Here is a 12,041-nt window from a genome sequence, read left to right as displayed (position 1 = left end):
AGAATATGTCCGAGATGCCCAGCCTTATTCCAAAGTGACTGGTATCCCGACTGTCGGGACCACATACTTGGCCACTCATACGTTGCCCGTGGTTCATGAACTAGGACATGACTACAGGAACCCACAGTGATTTTATTACAGAAATTGACGGATTCCAAGATTTGTCCAAGCTGAAGCCCCTATCTCTATTAATTGAATTCGTCGCCAAGTGAATTTAAATTGCTTGCTTTACTACTTAGTCCCAGAAGGATGAAGCCGAGGCTAAAATTTCGACGCTATCGAACACCATAGAGTGCCAAGTGTCAATACAGTGCTCGGCCACTGCAGATTTAACAGGTTGTAAGAGCCGGGTGTATCTGCGGTGCTCTGTGCATCTCTCCTGTGTAGTACGTGTCGTCTGTCCGATGTATAAACGGCAGCACTCACAGGGGATCTTGTAAACGCCAGGCTTCTGAAGCACCAAATCATCTTTAACGGAACCCAGGAGTGCTGCTGTCTTTGGTGGAGGGCGAAAAATCACTTTCACTTCATGCTTACTGGGGACGATAGGCTTCCCACGTATGGCAGAAAAGCCATCGATTTAAAACTTTCCTTGTCTTCTTCTGATTTTCTTATACCCACAGTTGGCTTCATTTGTAGCGCCTTTACGTGTCTGCTGTAGTGAGTACACGTTGGCTGCAAAAACTCTTCTCAAGTGTAAACGCTCGTCCTCCAGACTGCTTTCGTCAGCAATGACATGTGCTCTGTGTACTAGAATTCTGAGGACACTCATCGTCTGTGTAGGATGGTGGCAGCTATTTGTGCGTAAATATAAATCCGCATGGGTCGGTTTTCAATAAACCGCATGTCCCAAGGTGCCATTATATTTACGTCGTACCAGCACATTCAAACATGGAAGGCATCCATCTTTTTCGATTTCCATATGCATATGCCATACGTCTTTGCCGCCGATTAACGTCTCTAGCGCCTTGTGTATCTGTGGCCGCGTGCGCAGTGGTGCGGTCCACGGCTTTAAAAGAACAAGTGCTAGAACGTCAGTCACCTCGGCTCACTCTGAAGATGGCTGGACGGTATTGAGCCGAAATATTAGAAGAAGAAGTCAAATCTATGCGGCAGCACGCCCTAAACTTTTTGGATCAGTATTTGCGCCGCGAAAATATGAAGTTGTAATCACTTGTGTTGTATGGCATCTATCGATTTCAGTCCCATTCGGATGATTTCTTCGTGATGCGTCGCTTTCTTTTCATTTTTTTAAATTTTCTGTCTTAGAGAGAATAAGTCTAACGAAGCCAGCAGTGAATAAGGATTAGGATTAAAAGATAAGGAAGAAGTTGTTGGAACTGGGTTTCCAGAAACATAGAATCAAGTGAAAGATGTGGCTGGAAAACAGGAAATGGAGTATTTTTGTACGAGGAAGATAAAAAGGATCGTGAATCCGCTGGAATGTGCAGAAAAATTCGGATTAGAAAGTCGGGTGAGTTTTGAAAACTCCTGAAGAGAAAATGCAAGGATATTTCTACATCTACATACATACACCGCAATCCACCATACGGTGCGTGGCGGAGGGTACCTCGTATCACAACTAGCATCTTCTCTCCCTGTGCCACTCCCAAACAGAACGAGGGAAAAATGACTCTGTACGAGCCCTAATCTCTCTTATCTTATCTTTGTGGTCTTTCCGCGAAATATAAGTTGGCGGCAGTAAAATTGTACTGCAGTCAGCCTCAAATGCTGGTTCTCTAAATTTCCTCAGTAGCGACTCACGAAAAGAACGCCTCCTTTCCTCTAGAGACTACCACCCGAGTTCCTGAAGCATTTCCGTATCACTCGCGTGATGATCAAACCTACCAGTAACAAATCTAGCAGCCCGCCTCTGAATTGCTTCTATGTCCTCCCTCAATCCGACCTGATAGGGATCCCAAACGCTCGAGCAGTACTCAAGAACATGTCGTATTAGTGTTTTATAAGCGGTCTCCTTTACAGATGAACCACATCTTCCCAAAATTCTACCAATGAACCGAAGACGACTATCCGCCTTCCCCACAACTGCCATTATATGCTTGTCCCACTTCATATCGCTCTGCAATGTTACGCCCAAATATTTAATCGACGTGACTGTGTCAAGCGCTGCACTACTAATGGAGTATTCAAACATTACCGGATTATTTTTCCTATTCATCTGCATTAATTTACATTTATCTATATTTAGAGTTAGCTGCCATTCTTTACACCAATCACAAATCCTCTCCAAGTCATCTTGTATCCTACTACAGTCACTCAACGACGACACCTTCCCGTACACCACAGCATCATCAGCAAACAGCCGCACATTGCTATCCACCCTATCCAAAAGATCATTTATGTAGACAGAAAACAACAGCGAACCTACTACACTTCCCTGGTTCACTCCAGATGGTACCCTCACCTCCGATGAACACTCACCATCGAGGACAACGTACTGGGTACGTTCTTTGAAACTTACGGCAAAGCCGTCAGCCCGTCGCCATTCGCCAGAACTCCGCGTTCGGTGAGTTCCCGTTCGGTGCTCGTCGATTGCCGCATGTCTGACGCCGCCTTCACACAGATCTTGAGCGAGCTTTATACTTCGCAGAGAGCGGGTTGGCCCAAGGGACCACTGGACACTCATTCGGGAGGCATTCCAGCTTTATGTTTCCCGTAATTTCCCTAAATCACTTACGGCAGATACCGATATGGTTCCCTTGAAATGGCACACCCGATTTCGTTCCCCATGTTTCTCTTATTCGAGCTTGTGTCTCCGTCCCTGATGACGTCGTTGTGGATGGAACGTCAAACTCTAATCCTTCTTCCGTCTATACTTGGGGCGGGAGGCACCAGTCATGTGTTTGCCACTGCTTACCGCTCCTCGCGTGCTTTTTCACTGCACACTGTATCAAGCCACCATCTGTATTCCTTTTGCCCACTGGTTGTCATTAAGTGCACAGAATTGTAAAGGTTTTCTGGGCATGTCTGCCGATGGAAAGAACGGTAATTGTACTGTATGCAGAGAGTTTCATTGCACAAGTGTAAAGTACACCTTTACTGTGGGACTGTTCCATATCTGATTACGGAAACAAATTTTTACAAAAATTCTGAAATTCGAATTACGTAACAGGGATTTCGACACTTTGTCTCCACAAGGAGAAAATAACAGGTAATCTCTTGTGATAACATTTATTAATCTTTAGCCAGTTCCCAACATGTATAACTGATACATATAACTGCATTTCTTTCCATGAGTAGTGAGGACAAAAGTTGCAAATTCTCGACCTGGATCTTTACGCATTTTCGGACTTAAATACGACTATACTTCCTTTCGCGTTCTCCGGTATTGCTGATGAAGTAGGCTGTTAAATAATCACCAGTTTTCGATGCACTCGATCTGCAGATCGTAACCGAGCCAGATAATGTATTTTTGAAGCCATCACTCTGCATATATCTCCAAATTTTTCTCCATATCTAGTGCGAAAAAAATTATCGAGAGCAGTGCAATATTTTATGATATCTTCCTCAAAATCGAGGGATGCATTTGAAGTTCAGTAAAAAATCGGTTTACTTGTTCGGCAATACGAAATGTATTCGCAGTCGGGAATATGATCTGCCCCCAGCCGTGTATATGAATGACGACACTAATAATTTGTGAGGGTGCGGGACACGAATCCCGATACCCGCTTTACGCGAGCGGCCTTAACTGCCTTTTTTCAACGAGTGATCGCCTTAGCATTTCTTTTTCCAGAAAAATGTCACTGTAACTTTTCCTCTTGCCACACTAATATCTCTTTTCTTTGTCAGTGGACTCACTTGGTACTATGAATAATGAACATAATAAAATTACAATACAAAACGAAACCTGCGTGACAGCGTTCGTATTTTATTAGTAAACAATATGAAACAGAATACAACCAAACTGGGGATATCTTTCTGGTAGTACAATATAAGAGAAACAACCACTCGAAAACATCAAAAAATTATCGCTGTCAGGTCCCAAATTACCACAGCAAGGACGCAGACGTCGTCTCGGAATACACTCTTGTTCAACGGTCTGATGGACATTAAGTAATTAGCAAAAGTCTGACAATACCTCGTACAGTATTCCAATCGATCGTTAAGTTCCTGTAAGAAAATTCAAACACATGTTTGAGACGGTCCCAAAAAAGGTAGAAAGCAGATAGTCCTGTGATCCAGTTCATCGTATGTGTATTTGCTTGAGAGAAGTAGATCTCAATCGGCCGATGGATAATTCCGGGCTGGCCACCAAGAGCTGTTGCAGGACAATTTGATTCACGGATCCAGTTATATGGCTCCTTCCGTTTATAGAGATTTTACGACTATGACGAGTGGGGCCTGAAGATGGCACCAATGTAATGCCGAAACTGGTAGCACATGAAGTTCATAAAATAAAATAAATTTCTACAATACATACGGTTGTGGGTAAATTATTGCATCAAGAAAGTATTTCTAGGTGGCGTCCCTCAGCTACATTCGAGGATGATTCGTCATCGAGAGTCCCTACCTGTTACGGGGTAAGTTATTTGGTTGATGGTTGTTTTTGGGGAAGGAGACCAGACAGCGAGGTCATCGGTCTCATCGGATTAGGGAAGGACAGGGAAGGAAGTCGGTCATGCCCTTTGAAAGGAACCATCCCGGCATTTGCCTGGAGCGATTTAGGGAAATCACGGAAAACCTAAATCAGGATGGCCGGACGCGGGATTGAACCGTCGTCCTCCCGAATGCGAGCCCAGTGTCTAACCACGGTAAGTTAGTGTGCAAATAGGTGAAGGAAGGATGTTTTGATCTGGGACAGCACAGGTGCGATGTGAGCGAGTGCAATGGAGGGCAGGCAGGGCTAATGCACCAGTTCATCAACGAGGAGGGCTCTAAAGCAGTGTCGATAATGGGTCCACGTCTTGAGTATGGTACACGCCCTCGAACTTCGCTAAGTCCCAATCCTCCACTGGGAGAGTGGAGGGTGAAGGCTCGCATCATATCATGAAGCAGGGGAGACAATCTTTGCTTTGGCCCGGCGGATCTCTGCCTGAGGATCGAAAGGTGGCGGGAGCGCCGTAAGTTCTTGGAGAAGCGGATACTAGAAGTCCGTCGTTTATCGGTGCCAGAGTGATCTTTCCCAACTGTAACCAACCAGTGCATTCGTGAATCTGGTTTGACATATTCGACCACCTTCAAAGCCACTACGGATACCGTAGCAATCGATATTCACATGAGGTCCTTATACTCCCTGTTATAGTTGCCACATTCCTGATCCCCCATGAGTGCCACATTCGGTTTCCATACTTCCCAACTTCTCCACACCATCTCATTTTGGAGGTTGACAATGCAGATGTATGCACTAGGGTCCGAGAAAGTCGGGGACCAGTGCTCCGCTGCTAGAATCACTGTCGCAAGGTCAAAGGAGACGTAGATCGAGCGTGCTACCGGAATGACTGGTCACATAAATAAATCCAGAGCGGTCAGCCTCTAATACCTTCCATGTACCAGCAAGATACACGTGTTATACCAAGAGATGCAGTTCGGGACACGGAGTGTAGTTTGGTTCTTGGTCTATCTGCAGCAGCAAACTACCGGTATTAAAGTCTTCGCCGATAATGATGCGGTCATAGTGGCTCAAGAAGAGAAACGTAATTTCTTCCACATAAAAGCGTAACCGCTCCGCCTTTTATCTGTCCTAGTAGGGAAATAGACATTATCAACTCGAGTCCCCGTCCTACCTAGCGCCAGACGGCAAGTACATCACAGCGGTCACCTCTAATTCATTTTGCACAAGGGTAACCGTTCCACTGCCTCCCGTGGCAGTACGATGACGTAAGCAGTAAACCCACAGAAGTATGGTAAATCTCCATCGTACTCCTACAGTAGAGCGAGTCCACTTCTGTATCCATGAGCACATCACGCAGTGGTTGAAGTCTGATATTTCTGCCCATCATGTTGAGGCTAATGGAGGCAATCTTGTAGGTTTGCTGCTGGTCTACAGGCAGTGAGACGCTAATAATAACAGGGAGAGGAGGCGCAATCGCAGAAGCAGATCAACCACACCGACCAACCCCTTCGCAACACAAAAAAATTCTTGTTGAAAATGAAACTCCTCCAGCTGTACTTAAGATTTTATATTTATTTGGCTACTAGTTTCGACGTTGCGTCAACTCCATCTTCAGTCCCGTACACTTTGATGAAATCAATTGTGTGTGGCTCAGTGCAGCTGGAGGAGTTTCATTTTCAACGAAAATTATACCAGCTGTCCCCCACCTTCATCCAATTTAAATATGGATGTACGAAGGCAAAAAAATTCTATCGTTCTTCTGCCGTGGAGGCAAAAATCGCCGAGCTGTGTGACTAGATCGATACCTTGCACCCGGGGATCTTGAGCATAATTTTTGGATACTTGTGGAGCTAGCGCTTCCTGGCGGAGCAGCAGTGGAAGTGACAGTCGGGCCAGGGGGTTAAGGGCAGTCTCGGAGAGGACGGCGCGCGAGGCCGGGCGTACTCGTTTTGGGTTAGCGTAACCATGTGCGCATGTTACCTGTACGTTCGCGCAAACGGTGTAGAGCTCTGCGGCAGTCACTGCGGCGTTCTAGCCGCTCTTAGTGCGTTCCGGCAAGACCGTTTGATGAGTAGTTTGACCTGAAATTTGCCCGACTTGCTTGCCATGCTTGGTCGAAGACAGTGCTTGGGATATGCCGTTACCTCTTTTAATGGTGAACGTTGTTTGACATTTCTGTGACATTCGTTCCGGCCGGTGGTTCTTATTTGTATTCCACCGGTCTGGTGATTATTGACTGCATGGTGCTCAACTCTCATACGTTCGTTTCGCAGTCCTGTTTAGGTAACGTCTATTAATCAAGTTTTATCACGTGTGCTCAACTCGCTCTCTCGTAGGCAAACTACTGGATCTATTAGGGCTAAATCATATTCAACTAAAAAGCCAAATACAGCAGGGAGATCGTTTTAGGTGAAGCCTTTTTAGTGTTACTGGTGTTCAATTTCTTTTAAAATGGTTCAAATGGCTCTGAGCACTATGGGACGTATCTTCTGAGGTCATCAGTCGCCTAGAAGTTAGAACTACTTAAACCTAACTAACCTAAGGACATCACACACATCCATGCCCGAGCCAGGATTCGAAAATGCGACCGTAGCGGTCGCGCGGTTCCAGACTGTAGCGCGTAGAACCGCTCGGCCACTCCGGCCGGCATTTCTTTTAAAGGGACTAGCGACATGTATGTGTTGTTTTATACATTCCTAGTATTACACAATTTTAATTGAAACAAATTTAATTCTTCCAGCTAGTAAATAGTTTCTTGTCGAAAGGAAAGTATTAATGCTGTTGTCGGGCGGTTCTAGGCGCTTCAGTCCGGAGCCGCGCCGCTGCTGCGGTCGCAGGTTCGAATCCTGCCTCGGGCATGGATGTGTGTGACGTCCTTAGATTAGTTAGGTTTAAGTAGTTCTAAGTCTAGGAGACTGATGACCTCAGATGTTAAGTCCCATAGTGCTTAGAGCCATTTGAATATGAAAGTATTAATATTTGTAATATACTGCGGAAATTTATTGCGGTAAGTTTCCGCAAGGACCGGTTGACTGTTCCTCCCATTAATTAACGTCCTCTTTGGGTCACATCACTTACCCGTGCATCCGTGGCCGAAGATTCAGGGACAGTATCATCCGCCCATGCCATCGGGTGAGCTGTAAGGTCGTCCGACGCCTCCCCAATGGGACTTGGCGACTGCGGGGATGCTTCGCATGAGACAGAACATCGTTCGTCATGTTAGTCAGCGATCGGTGGCTGCACATCCGACATGAGTGAATCGGCGGCCAGCCCAGTGAGAGGACGTGCGTGGAGGAGTCCATCGGAAGGTCATCGTGGTACTGAGAGATCACATTGGCTTGCGAAGGTCATGTGGGCGCAACGGCTAAGGCCCCTCTTATGCCTCTTTGGGGGTCGCTGTTTCAGAGAGTGCATCTCTGTGTCAAATAATGGGAGTGAATCACTACGTCCAGGCACGAAGGCAGGCATGTACACAACCATCATACGAACATCCATACCACCATTGTGCTTATCTTCAGCTCCTTCTAAAGCCGGCGGAGCGAGAGGCGAGAACGTGTCAGGCATCATCAGCCTCTCCTTATCCCATCTTGACATCACCAGTTGCGGAAGGTCCTGTAGGGTTCAGGCCTATGCATCTGACTGGGATCCATCCAAAGCGCCAGTACACATGTGAGAGGTATGCTGGGGTGGTGGAAGGCTCAGATCCGTAGGCCAGGGTTGGGCAGCCCATCACTGTAGACACTTTGGGAGACCGAGCGAGGTGGCGCAGTGGTTAGACACTGGACTCGCATTCGGGAGGACGACGGTTCAATCCCGCGTCCGGCCATCTTGATTTCGGTTTTCCGTGATTTCCCTAAATCGCTCCAGGCAAATGCCGGGATGGTTCCTTTCAAAGGGCACGGCCGACTTCCTTCCCCGTCCTTCCCTAATCCGATGAGACCGATGACCTCGCTGTCTGGTCTCTTTCCCCGAAACAACCAACCAACTTTGGGAGAACGTGGCCCCCTCCTCTGTGACCCGATCTGGCTGGCCGTCGTATGCGACTGCTCTGCATCTCCCGATGTAAAGATAGGATGGAACATGCTCACTGAATTCAATGTGTATCTGGCACACCCCATTCAGTACAGGGCAGGTGGTGAATTGTATCCACTTCTCCAAACGTGGGCCTGCCGGCGTGGCCGAGCGGTTCTAGGCACTTCAGTCCGGAACCGCGCTGCTGCTACGGTCGCAGGTTCGAATCCTGCCTCGGGAATGGCTGTGTTAGTTAGGTTTAAGTAGTTCTAAGTATAGGGGACTGATGATCTCAGATGTTAAGGGGCTCCGGAAAGGCTCAAAATCATGAAAAGTTCAATTTTTACTTTTTTGCGTTTTCTGAATCTGCAGACTATTACCTTTTAATAGATATATAATTTATTCAATTCCGAAGACTACAACAATTTTAAATTTTTTTTTGAAATGTGTTCTACATGGGCGTGACCCACTGTGGCGCTGTTAAACTGCTGTCAAATGGTGTTATTATTAACGTCCGTGTTCATCAGGTACATTTTAGTCTGCCTCATGCAATAATGGAGGTGATAAAACCTTTTTTCAGAGACTTAGCAGCACCTGAACTGTTGAAAAAGTGTATTCACGGGAAAACTAAAAACCCCAATGAAAGTGTAAATAGTGTTATATGGTCGAGAATCCCCAAGACTGTATTTGTTGGAATAGAAACACTTCACTTTGGTGTGTATGATGCTGTTGCGACTTTCAATGATGGCAACATTGTAAGGTGCAAGGTATTTAGAAATATGGGAATGAAGATAGGTTCTAACATGGTACGAGCGATGCTTGCTTTGGACAAGGAACGCCTTCGGGCTGCAGACAGGGCCGTAAAGAGTCTAGAAATACAAGCAAGTGTAAACAGGAGTAGGAACAAGAGGAAGCTGGAGGAGGAGTTTGCAGAGGATGAAGATAATCCATCCTATGGACCTGGAATGCACTAAAAAGTTAATCCAATCTTTGTCGCTCGATTCCCAAAACTTTTATTTTCTCATACTAATTACATGTTTTCTAAGGATCTTCCAAACATATTTGTTTCAAATTTTCAGTAAATGTTACACAGTACCTTCTGCATAATTTAACACAGCCTTTTTCCAAAAAACTGTATATTTTTGAATATATAAATAAAAAATTGCAAAAAAATGTTGTGAATTTTCATTACAATTGAAAAAAAATCATTTTAATAACTGAACTAAAATTTTGTAAAATCCCTGTGTTAAGTTGTAGCCCATATTCCAATAAATAATCTGTAAAAAGTTCAACTTCCTACCTCAAATACTTTGTGAGGAAAGATGTAATTTATAAGCGTTATTTTAACATTGCAAGTATAGGGCGTTCCGGAGCCCCTTAAGTCTCATAGTGCTTAGAGCCATTTTTAAAGCAGAACCGCAGACAGAGCCCTGAGGGCATACTTTCGTAAGACGTTTGATAACTGCTGATGTGGCGCTTGATGTGGTCACATATCGGTCTCTGAAGTACAGCATTCCTGGGTGTACCGTTCCCTTAGTCTTCTAAAGAATGAAGGATACCATAAGTCAGTGAAATAACATTTCAGTACAAGGAGAAAACATTGCTATAGATGAATACATCTGTATAAAACCGGTGTTTTACATATTACAGCTAGTCTGACAACGCATGAACATGTGTTCAGTGTATGCCACCTTTAGGTATGAACTATATGTATTTCGCATAAATTCAGTTAGTTTACTAATAAGCGTGATTAAATATTGCACTTATTTTTATATTTTAATATAAATTTTCTTTTGTATTGTTACAGAAACTGAAGATGGTCATTGTATGGCCGAAACCGGTTATGACTGTGTCATAAGAATGTGATTGATTCTTTTATACTTGTCTTATCGTGTTAAAACTTTAACGTAAGGTTATACCTCTAATGGTTAGATTATAAGACCATTTTTTGTATGAAACACTGAAAAATCAGATTTTTGTCGCCCCTGGAAGCCGTTTGATAGGCAACAAGCAACTTGGGTTAGGTGAGCGATTTAGCCTTTTATTACCGTAATATAGATGACAACACTTGCAGCGACCGTAACCACTTCCTGTGAGGGCAGCGTTCTGCAGCTGGATAGTTGTACAGCAACACGCCGACAGACGGCAGTGCAACTACCGTGTGCGGGACGTGGGCTAAACAAAACAGAAAGACGGCTGCGAGAAGCGGTTCGCTGCGTGCAGATGCCTTGCTCCTGTGTCAGCGGGGGCCTTAGCCACTGTGTGGTAACAGGGGCATGATAGGACTGTCTGTGTGACAGCGACAGGATCAGATATGGGCACAAAAATTAATTATTTCTTGGCGTGGCCCTATTTTAGATCATCGCATGTTGTGAATTTTACACCTAGTGTGGTGTACAGATGGTTCCACGATATTTCGAACGTGTTAACTACCCAGAATTCAGAAACGTTGTCGGCCGCTGTGGCCGAGCGGGTCTAGGCGCTTTATTCCGGAACCGCGCTGCTGCTACGCTCGCAGGTTCGAATCTGCCTCGGACATGGATGTGTGTAATGTCCTTAGGTTAGTTAGGTTTAAGTAGTTCTAAGTCTAGGGGACTGATGACCTCAGATGTTAAGTCCCATAGTGCTTAGAGCCATTTTTGAACCAGAACCGCAAACAGAGTCCTGGGGGCATACTTTCGTAATACATTTGGTAAGTGTTGCTGTGGCGCTTGATACGGTCACATATCGGTCTCTGCAGAACAGCATTCCTGGGTGTACCGTTTCCTCAGTCTTCTAAAGAATGAGGGTACCATAAGCTAGCAAACGCTCCAGATACACTGAAGAGCCAAAGAAACTGGTACACGTGAACCTAATATCGTGTAGGGCCCCCATGAGCACACCAAGTGCCGGAACACGACGTGGCATGGACTCGACTAACGTCTGTAGTAGTGCTGGAGGAATTGACACCATGAATCCTGCAGGGCTGTCTATAACTTCGTAAGAGCACGAGGGGGTAGAGATCTCTACTGAACAGCACATTGCAAGGCATCCCAGATATGCTCAGTAATGTTCATGTGGCCAGCGGAAGTGTTTGAACTCAGAAGAGTGTTCCTGGAGCCACTCTGTAGCAATTCTGGATATGAGGGGTGCGGAACGGTAGAACTTCTGTCACGTTGAAAGATTTTATTCGGCCGTCGTTGGTCCCCTTCTTGTAGGATCTTTTCCCGGCCGCAGCGAAATCGGAGATTTGATGTTTTACCGGATTCCTGATATTCACGGTACAGTAGTGAAGCGGTCATACGGAAATTCCACACTTCATCGCTACCTCGGAGGTAAGGTATTCCATCGTTCGTGCACCTACTATAACACCACGTTCAAACTCATTTAAATCTTGATTACATGTCACTGCAGCAGCAGTAACCGATCTAGCAACTGCGCCTGCCACTTGTTGTCTTAAAGACTAGTTTACACGACG

Source organism: Schistocerca serialis, chromosome 6, assembly GCF_023864345.2.
Source record: "Schistocerca serialis cubense isolate TAMUIC-IGC-003099 chromosome 6, iqSchSeri2.2, whole genome shotgun sequence".
NCBI lineage: Eukaryota > Metazoa > Arthropoda > Insecta > Orthoptera > Acrididae > Schistocerca > Schistocerca serialis.
Note: the sequence above shows the minus strand (reverse complement) of the source record.